Here is a 10,518-nt window from a genome sequence, read left to right on the forward strand (position 1 = left end):
TGCAATTGTTCTATTTAAAAGTGATATTCGTTTAAATAATAAAAGGTGAAGACAAAAGACAGATTCGACGAATTGAAGACGCAAACGACCAAAAAGCTCAAAAGTACAAAATACAATCAAAGAGGTTCCAATTATTGATAAGAAACGTCTCGAAATTACAAGAGTACAAGATTCAAAACGCAAAGTACAAGATATTGAATTGTACGCAAGGACGTTCGAAAATCCGGAACCGGGACATGAGTCAACTCTCAACGCTCGACGCAATGGACTAAAAATTACGAGTCAACTATGCACATAAATATAATATAATATATAATTAATTCTTAAAATTAATATATATATTATAATATATTTATAAATCGTCGGTAAGAAAGAAGCCAAAGGAGGGTGAGCTGTATTTTCAAACTCCGCGACTCGCGGAGTTTGAAGGCAAAAGTTGCCGCGAGTCGCGGAGTACCCCTGAACTCAATTCCCTATAAAGCCAACCGAATTCTGATCATTTTCAACATCCAAATTCAATCTCTCTCTCAATATATACGTAAATATATATATATAATTTATATTTTAATTTTAATTTTAATTTTAAATCCTAATAATAAGGGTATGTTAGCAAATGTTGTAAGGGTGTAAGTCGAAATTCTGTCCGTGTAACGCTACGCTATTTTTAATCATTGTAAGTTATGTTCAACCTTTTTAATTTAATGTCTCGTAGCTAAGTTATTATTATGCTTATTTAATCCGAAGTAATCATGATGTTGGGCTAATTACTAAAATTGGATAATTGGGCTTTGTACCATAATTGGGGTTTGGACAAAAGAACGACACTTGTGGAAATTAGACTATGGGTTATTAATGGGCTTTATATTTGTTTAACTAAATGATAGTTTGTTAATGTTAATATAAAGATTTACAATTGGGCGTCCCTATAAATTACCATATACACTCGATCGGACACGATGGCCGGGGTATTTATATGTACGAATAATCGTTCATTTAACCGGACACGGGAATGGATTAATAGCCACTAGAATAATTAAAACAGGGGTGAAATTATGTACAAGGACACTTTGTATAATTGATAACAAAATATTAAAACCTTGGGTTACACTCAGTCGACATCCTGGTGTAATTATTAAACAAAGTATTAAAATCTTGTTACAGTTTAAGTCCCCAATTAGTTGGAATATTTAACTTCGGATATAAGGATAATTTGACGAGGACACTCGTACTTTATATTTATGACTGATGGACTGTTATGGACAAAAACCAGACAGACATATTAAATAATCTAGGACAAAGGACAATTAACCCATGGGCATAAAACTAAAATTAACAAGTCAAACATCATGGTTACGGAAGTTTAAATAAGCATAATTCTTTTATTTCATATTTAATTTCCTTTATTTCATATTTAATTGCACTTCTAATTATCGCATTTTTATTGTTATTGTATTTAATTGCACTTTTAATTATCGTACTTTTTAATTATCGCAAGTTTATTTTATCGCACTTTTATTATTCGCAATTTCATTATCGTTATTTACTTTACACTTTAAATTAAGTCTTGTATTTATTTATTATTTTACATTTGGTTTTAACTGCGACTAAAGTTTTAAAATCGACAAACCGGTCATTAAACGGTAAAAACCCCCCTTTATAACAATAATATTATTTATATATATATATATATTTGTATTTTTATAAAAGTAAACTAATATAGCGTTAAGCTTTGTTTAAAGATTTTCCCTGTGGAACGAACCGAACTTACTAAAAACTACACTACTGTACGATAAGGTACACTGCCTATAAGTGTTGTAGCAAGGTTTAAGTATATCCATTCTCTAAATAAATAAATATCTTGTGTAAAATTGTATCGTATTTAATAGTATTTTCTTGTAAAATTTAATAGTATTTTATACCCCTTAGCTTTAACCATCAACGATTCTAAAATGAACTTTGAAAATAAATAAGTTTTCGAAAACTAAATATTATATTATGTACAAACTACATTTTAAAATATATATATATATATGAACTAAAATATAATATTAAATAAATACGAAACGTTTTGAATTAAAAATAATACTATTACACATATATGTATATGTATATATAACGAGACGTTGATCTATAAAAGTTAATGACCAAAACACTCTAACATTCGAGTTACACTTCGGATGATTTAGTTATTGATAAGTTAAGTCTATATTTTTGTTAAAGGTACACGTCGCGCAACATAAAGTATCAGTTTTCTAAGCGTACGAAAATGCGTTCGAGAAATCGGAACCGAGACATAAGTCGAGTGACAACATACGAGTCATTGGAACTAAATTTACAAATTAACTTTGCACGTAAATATAATATAATATTTAAATAATTATATAGATTAATTATATATTTATATATATTATTATTTAAAAGTGTCGGCAAAATAATTGAATGGGATTTAGCTGTCATGGGTGCCCATGCAAGTGCATGATGATCACCCTTACAACTCATGCGATTGCATGATGATAAATCTTAAGATACATCTATAAAATGCGATACTGGTCTACCGAATTCATTCCTTTCTTCATTCATTTTACTCCGTATTATCTAAATTATTTATATTATTATTATTATTATTATTATTATTATTATTATTATTATTATTATTATTATTATTATTATTATTATTATTATTATTATTATAGTTAGGAGTATTATTATTGGTAGTATTTATACATAAAATACTACGACGGAGTGATGTTCAAGTAATTTTCAAAACTGGGTTGCGAGTAGGATAGGGCTAAGGAAATTATGAGTTATAACTATGGAGGTTATGAGTATGGATCAGGGGTATGCTCGTGAGGTCAAACTAGTGTTTATCATCTCCGTTACGTCCGCGTACTTTCCTGCAATATTGAATCTCAATATTGATACGTGAGCATTCATAACTTAACTTTTACATATTATTATTGTATCCCTGACTAGTGCTCGAGTATATATGATTATGCATGCTTGTACATTTAATATTGTCGTTAAATAGTTGATGATAGATTATGAACTAGTTACATATGCGGTTGAGATAAGGTATATGATATGCATGTCGTTGGAAAGCTAGCGAAAAATTAAGGACTTTTTATTTAGATATCGAATAGTGTCGATGAATGGATTAGAAGTTATAGTCAATTGATTTTTTGTATTATTATTAAAATGATTATTATTATCGTCGTTATTATCGTCGTTATAATTATTATCTAATTATTATTATTATTATTATTATTATTATTATTATTATTATTATTATTATTATTATTATTATTATTATTATTATTATTATTATTATTATCGTTATTAATAAAAAATATTATCATTAAAAATTATTATTTTCGTTATTATCGTTAAGGTTATAAATAGTATTATTATTATTATGATTATTATTATTATTATTATCATTAAAATAGTTATTAGTATTATCATTAATATTATCATAATATTTATTATTATTAGTATTATTATAATTAAAATTAATATTAGTAACATCTAATTATTATGAATACTATTGTTATCATTATTATGAACGCGATATAAAAGACGACTAAAAGCTATTAACAAAGTGATTAGGAAATAATGAGTATATGTATCATAATGAAATTAAAATTTGAAAGGTATTGATTTAGATAAAAATATCGTTTTCATTATTTTTATTATTATTATTATTATTATTATTATTAAAAGTATTATTAATATTAAAACTATCATTTTTACAAAAAATATTATTTTTAATAGGAATATCATTGTTAATATAAAATTTCATTATTATTATTAATAAGAATTATCATTTATCATAATAACATTTTTAGTAAATATAAATATTGTTATTATTATTAGTAGAATAATAATAATTATTATTATAAAATAATACAACTTTTACTTACTATTATTATTATCGATATTATTTTGTCAAATAAATATGTGATACAAACATATTTTACTACGTGTAACATAATTACATTAATAATACCTATCATATAATTTTTTATGATATTAAATGAACTTTATAAATTTTATTACTTAAGATATATAAAAGTATATTTTTTAATATAAAATTTTATTAAAAAATCAATTAGATTATTTACTCTAATAAATCTGTTAAAAATATCTTTAAAAATATATAAAACGACTATATCTAAACTATATAATAATCATGTATAAATTGTGAAAATCATTTTGGTAAAGTTGGCTTTTGTTGACTTTTGCATATTAGTCTCGAGCATTAGGATTGTGATACACTACGGTTTAACCTAAATTGTTAGACAAATATTGACCAACATATAAATATATATAATTAATATAGGTTCGTGAATCCGAGGCCAACCTTGCACTTGTTCAATGACGTCATATGTATTTTTTACTACAAAATACAGTATTGTGAGTTTCATTACTCCCTTTTTAAATGCTTTTGCAATATATATATTTTTGGGACTGAGAATGCATGCGCAACTTTTATAAATGTTTGACGAAATAGACACAAGTATTCAAAAATTACATTCTATGGTTGGATTATCGAAATCGAATATGCCCCTTTTTAGCTTGGTAGCCTAAGAATTAGGGAAATGGCCCCTAATTGACGCGAATCCTAAAGATAGATCTATGGACCTTGACATGTCCCATTCGGGTTACGAATGCTTTAGTACTTCGATTATCATGTCCGATGAGAGTCCCGGAATGATGGGGATATTCTATATGCATCCTGTTAGTTCGGTTATCAAGCGTTCACCATATAAATGATTTTTATCTCTATGACGTGCGAAATGCCTGATATGAGATTATGTTTATGAGAAATGCAAATGAAAATCTTGTGGTCTATTAAATTATGGAAATGATTGATTACGATAAACTAATGAACTCACCAACCTTTTGGTTGACACTTGAAAGCATGTTTATTCTCAGGTATTAAAGAAATCTTCCGTTGTGCATTTGCTCATTTTAAAGATATTACTTGGAGTCGTTCATGGCATATTTCAAAAGACGTTGCATTCAAGTCGTTGAGTTTAATAAAGAATATTATTAAGTAAATGACAGATTAGGTCATTTACAGTTTGGATATTATGAAATGGTATGCATGACTGTCAACTTTTATTGTAATGGAAGGTTGTCTTTTGAAAACGAATACAATGTTTGTAAAATGTATCATATAGAGGTCAAATACCTTGCAATGTAACCAAATGATATTGTATTCGTCCTTATGGATTAGGACGGGTCTTTACATCATGTAACTCATTGTAACTCACCCCACGAAATTAATCAATACAGAACACTCTTTGGTTGGCCGTGGACTAAAGCAATCATAAACGATTGCATATAACCACGTTAAATTCCCTTGTTTTTTTATCATTCTTGCTAGCTTTATAATCTTTTCACTATATTTTCGTTTATTGGAAGTGGGTTGATAACTTGGGGTTATCTAGTCTTGTTTGGGCTCACCTAGTCGGGTTTCCTAACAGAAGAAATTATGTCCATGTGATACGTATGATGGTATGTTTGGCCTCATGGAAGAGCCACAAATATATAGAGTTAGCACCAAAAATTTTTGTCATTCTTGTATATTAATTTTTCAAGTATTTCTTATTTTAATTCAACTTTCATTTCAATATTGGTTTGAAGACTTACAAAATCACTTGTTCCAAACTTCTAGTTCTAGATTTTGAAACCTTCTGTTATTTTATCAATTCAAAATTCTTTGCATCTTCGCACTTTTCTTTTATGCAACTAAAATTATGTTTAACATACTTACATGCATTTTATTCTTCTTTTCTACACTATGGGATAAATTTTCATAGTGTTCAATTGGATAAATGACAACTGACCAATGGACGAAGAATAGCTTTCTGACACTTTTTAGCCGCCAGCTATACTTTTCTTATCCGGCGGCTGAGTTTGAAGCCTACCAACGACCGAATATGTGGTCAAGCGGCAGGCGCTGCCTGACCACGCGGCATAAAACATAATGTAATTTAAATTAGTGTATTTTAAAATGTGTCTTTATGTGTTATCGAATAACTCATCATTTTGGTGATTCATTTAAACTTTTTTCCCTTTGAATAATCAAAATAATGAATGTAGCAAGGATTCCTTTTGTTATCATTTTTAAACAACTAGTACTTGTTCATAAAATCATGGGATTAGTTTAAACATTTTAACATGCGAACGGTTAAAATGAGAATTGTAGCAAGGACTCATTTTAATTGTTCCTACTTCTTCATAAGTCATTAAAGATGATTTTGCTAATTAAAGTCTAGCCGCGTCTTTTTAGTTAAACATGTGTGTCTAAAATTTCATAGAGATTTCTATATTTGTTATAACCACAGCCTGCTTGAGTGGCCACCGAGTTGCTCAATGAAGTGCACTACCCGAGTTCAATTTCTGGCTATGCCAAATTGTTCAAAAAGGGAATGTGACTAGAGGGTGCGCATAATGTGCAAATCACCCGGTACCAGGTCTCGCGCTCGGAGGACTTGATTACCCGAGGTTTTACCTTCTATAGGGGAGCCAATGTGCTCGTTCATATGAGAGTTTTCTCGCTTACACAAAAGAAAAATATAATCGAGTCTAAAAACTAATGAATGCTCGATTAGCCACATTTAACTAGATTGGTTACCAACATCAATCATGATAGCATCGTAATCGCCAATTTATTTGATTTAAAATTAACTTTATTTTTCAATTATATGACAATCGGTCTTTAATTTTCATTTGGTTAAAATTGATACATTGCGTTTAAATGGTTTTAATCGTTAGTCCAAAAGGTAGTGATTAAATCCAAGTGAGCACTCTCTTTAATTGTTGTTTATATCTTTTATTATTATTTGCTTTAGTTTACTACTAGTGAAATGACCCGTGAAATCACGGGTTTGTTTAAACGAAACAATTTAATAACATATTTTAGGTATTAAGTGAATGTAAATGCTAAAGTCATATATTTTAATGACCCGTTTGACTAAGAAACTTGTCGTTATTTTTACAAATATATAGAAACATGTATTTTCGCATACATATGTAACGTAATTAATTTCGTAAAAAGAATCCATATTTGAATATTAATAATATAATAATTATAATTATAATTTTTATATTAAAAGTAAATAATAATAATAATAATAATAATAATAATAATAATAATAATAATAATAATAATAAAGTTCGCTCAAAGTTGATTATTTATATTTTTAATAATAATAATAATAATTAGTAATAATAAATGCCTTTTAAATTTTTTTAGAAAATTAAAATACAATTATTTTATAAAAGTTGTACAATATGCTTTAAAATTTGGGTGTAGAAGATTTTACAATTTAGGAGAAATTACTCTTTCCTTTTATAAAAGATTTCGTATTATTTTTTAATTAAATTAATATAAAATTATGACATTATTATTATGAAAATTAAAGGGTAATTAGCTTAATAATAACATCATCATTTTAGAGCTTTATATAACTATATATAGAATAGATAGATTGCCTAATCTACAATAATTCCCCCACTCAATAATAAAATCAATTAGTTCTACTGAAATAATTACAAAAACAAACGTTTATTATCAGTCTTTGCATTATTCTACCTTTTGTGAGACGAACCTTACTTTATCAATTGCTTGTTACGCTGATGGGGTCATGTAGATGTGCTCTAGTAATTATTATTTTAATTGTTTATATATTTAAAGGCCGATTTGAACAAACACACCCGCACATACTACAAGAAAAAGAGATTTCTCCGACGACACTTTTGGCAATGACAAGTGTCGTCGGCAAAATCCCACTAAACAACATAACTCGGACTTTTTGACCAGAATTTCGTCGATTTTTTGACTGAAAAATATGCCGACAATTTTCCGTACACAAAACATGGCGCAAAGACAACACGCTCTTTTTACATTTTCCCTCCTTAAACTAGCCGACGACAAGTCGTCGGCAAGTGTCATCGGCAAATAAAATAATAATAAACTTATGTATGATAAATAATATAATAAAATATTATTAACTTATACTACCTCCGTCCCACTACAAGTGTCCACATTTCTATTTTGGGATGTCCCATTTCAAGTGTCCACTTTGTGTTTCAACCAATGAGAAGTGGTTATTCTGGAGAGAGAAAATTTCTGATTGGTGAAAAATGAAGTTAGTGGAATTTTCTAAAACTATGTGCAAAAAGTAAGTGGACACTTGTAATGGGACGGAGGGAGTAGTATAATAATAATAATCTGTAATACGTTTGAAAGCAAACAAAATAGTACGTACATAATATCTATTTTCATACCTACTAAAATGTAACAAAAATTTGGTCGTTTTGCCCCATTTGTGACAAGCATCAAATTGTCGTTTTCTATAAGGAAGGGAAGGATCAATTAGTCCACACTTTAGGGGTAGTTTTTTAAATTTTAAAGTTTAACAAGTGCAAACATTCAAGTTATTGGGGGGCAAAATGGAACTTACAACTTTAATATAATAAACTTTAAATATATCTCACCCAAATTTTTAACCATATTTATGTTTTTCCCGCCTCGAATTAAACTTTTCCGTTATCACCGTTCAACTTGAAATAATTTTACTAACAAAACGCAATTAACTATATTCAACACGAAGCTTCTTTATTTTTTTTTATTAAATTATATATATACATACATATATATCAAGTGGTAAGTTAATGAGTTTGTATAAGAAAAAATCGGAGTTCGAGTCCTTCTGCCCCCTTTTTTCCCCCAATTTTTTTCCTCAGTTTTCGGTCAATATTAATTTTATAAAAGACGTTAAAATGTTCCACCACAATGCGCAAACCATTAGATATGTTTGGTACCAAACATCGTATATCCAAATACAACCGCAGCAACGCGCGGTCGAATTTTTTCTAGTTATGTATAAATTGCACTAACATAATATATAAATTATATAATTATATACTTTATTTTTCAAAAGTTATATATAATATAATATAATTAGTAGTCATTATTTTTTGTAAAATATCTATTTTTATTTTGCACCATTAAAATTAAATAGAGATTACATTGAATCCCGATGAACCCTAAACCCGATGTAACAGTAAAATGTATCAATTGAAAGGTGTGACGGTAAAATGGTAAACGTGAAACTCATATATATGTCGTCGGCAGTGAACAAATTTCGTCGCCAAAAGTGAACATTTTCGATGAGGTTTTGCCGTCGTGCGTTGCCAATGACATGTTGTCAGCAAAGCACTTTTGGCAAGGATATGTGGTCGGCAAATGTGGTCGAAGAATTATCTTTTTCTTGTAGTGACATCACTTACTAGTATTATTTTATTTTATAATATTACATTACATTAAAATTATAATTTCTAACCAAAATACATAAAGGTTTCTAAATTAAAAATACAATCCAACTAGGAATCGAATCTATTGTGTGTATTTTACTTCATTGGTATATTGTGGGTATAAAAATTTATTATATACTAGTGATGTGATGCCCCGTACAAAGCCATCGTGTACGAATCATCAACAACAGGATCATTACAAGGTCAAACACTATATGCGTTTTCAAAACAAGTTTGCATTCATGATAAAAGGTGACGTCATAACTAACGTCGAATGTTTTACATCAAAAGTATGCTTCAATGAATAGAAGCAAGGATAATAGTATGTGACCCATAGGTCGTTACAAATCATAGTTTCAAAAGTAATAAAGTTTATGACTGCAAGATAAACGTTCATGCGGTGACATCTCTAAAGCAGCGGGTGTCTACAGCAAGACTAGTACACAGCGGAAGCAGCTAACCTTAAGCACCTGAGAAAAACATGCTTAAAAACGTCAACACAAAGGTTGGTGAGCTATAGTTTAAGTATAACAGTATGTAAGGTAGGCCACGAGATTTCAGTGCTACAAAGAGCGTTTCAAAACAGTATGATAAAGTATATGTTTAACCGTGGGCACTTGGTAACTAACTTAACGTTTATAACCCCCTGAAAGTACACTTGGAAAGTGCGTATGTTTACGAAGTATTAAACACCCGTTAAATGCTAGCGCTACTAGCCCGAATGGGGATGTCAAACCCTATGGATCCATATCTAAGATTCGTGTTCACCGGTTCAAAAACCAATGACTAAACGTTACCGAGCTAAAGGGAATGTTTATGCGGTTGTATAACCCACACATATATAAAGTTTAAGTACTCGTGCCTAGTATGTAAAACGTAAAATGCGCATGTATTCTCAGTTCTCAAAATAGTTAAAGTAAAAAGGGATGCTATAACTCACAGTGGTAAAGTAGTGGTAAAGTCGAGTCGGGAAGTAAGCAAGTACGTAGGTCCGGAAGGTCCTCAACCTAAGTCAAATAGTATTAAGTCAGTAAATCATTCCAATAGGTTTAAAAGTATGTAAAATAGGTCTTAAGGGTCATCATCATTCATCATAAAACAAAAGGTGTAAAGTAAGTTTCATTCTAGAAAAGAGTTTAAAACAAAGGCTGACTTGGATCAGTCACCACGGCCTCTATACCTACTGAAATA

This window comes from Rutidosis leptorrhynchoides, chromosome 10, assembly GCF_046630445.1.
Source record: "Rutidosis leptorrhynchoides isolate AG116_Rl617_1_P2 chromosome 10, CSIRO_AGI_Rlap_v1, whole genome shotgun sequence".
Taxonomy (NCBI): Eukaryota; Viridiplantae; Streptophyta; class Magnoliopsida; order Asterales; family Asteraceae; genus Rutidosis; species Rutidosis leptorrhynchoides.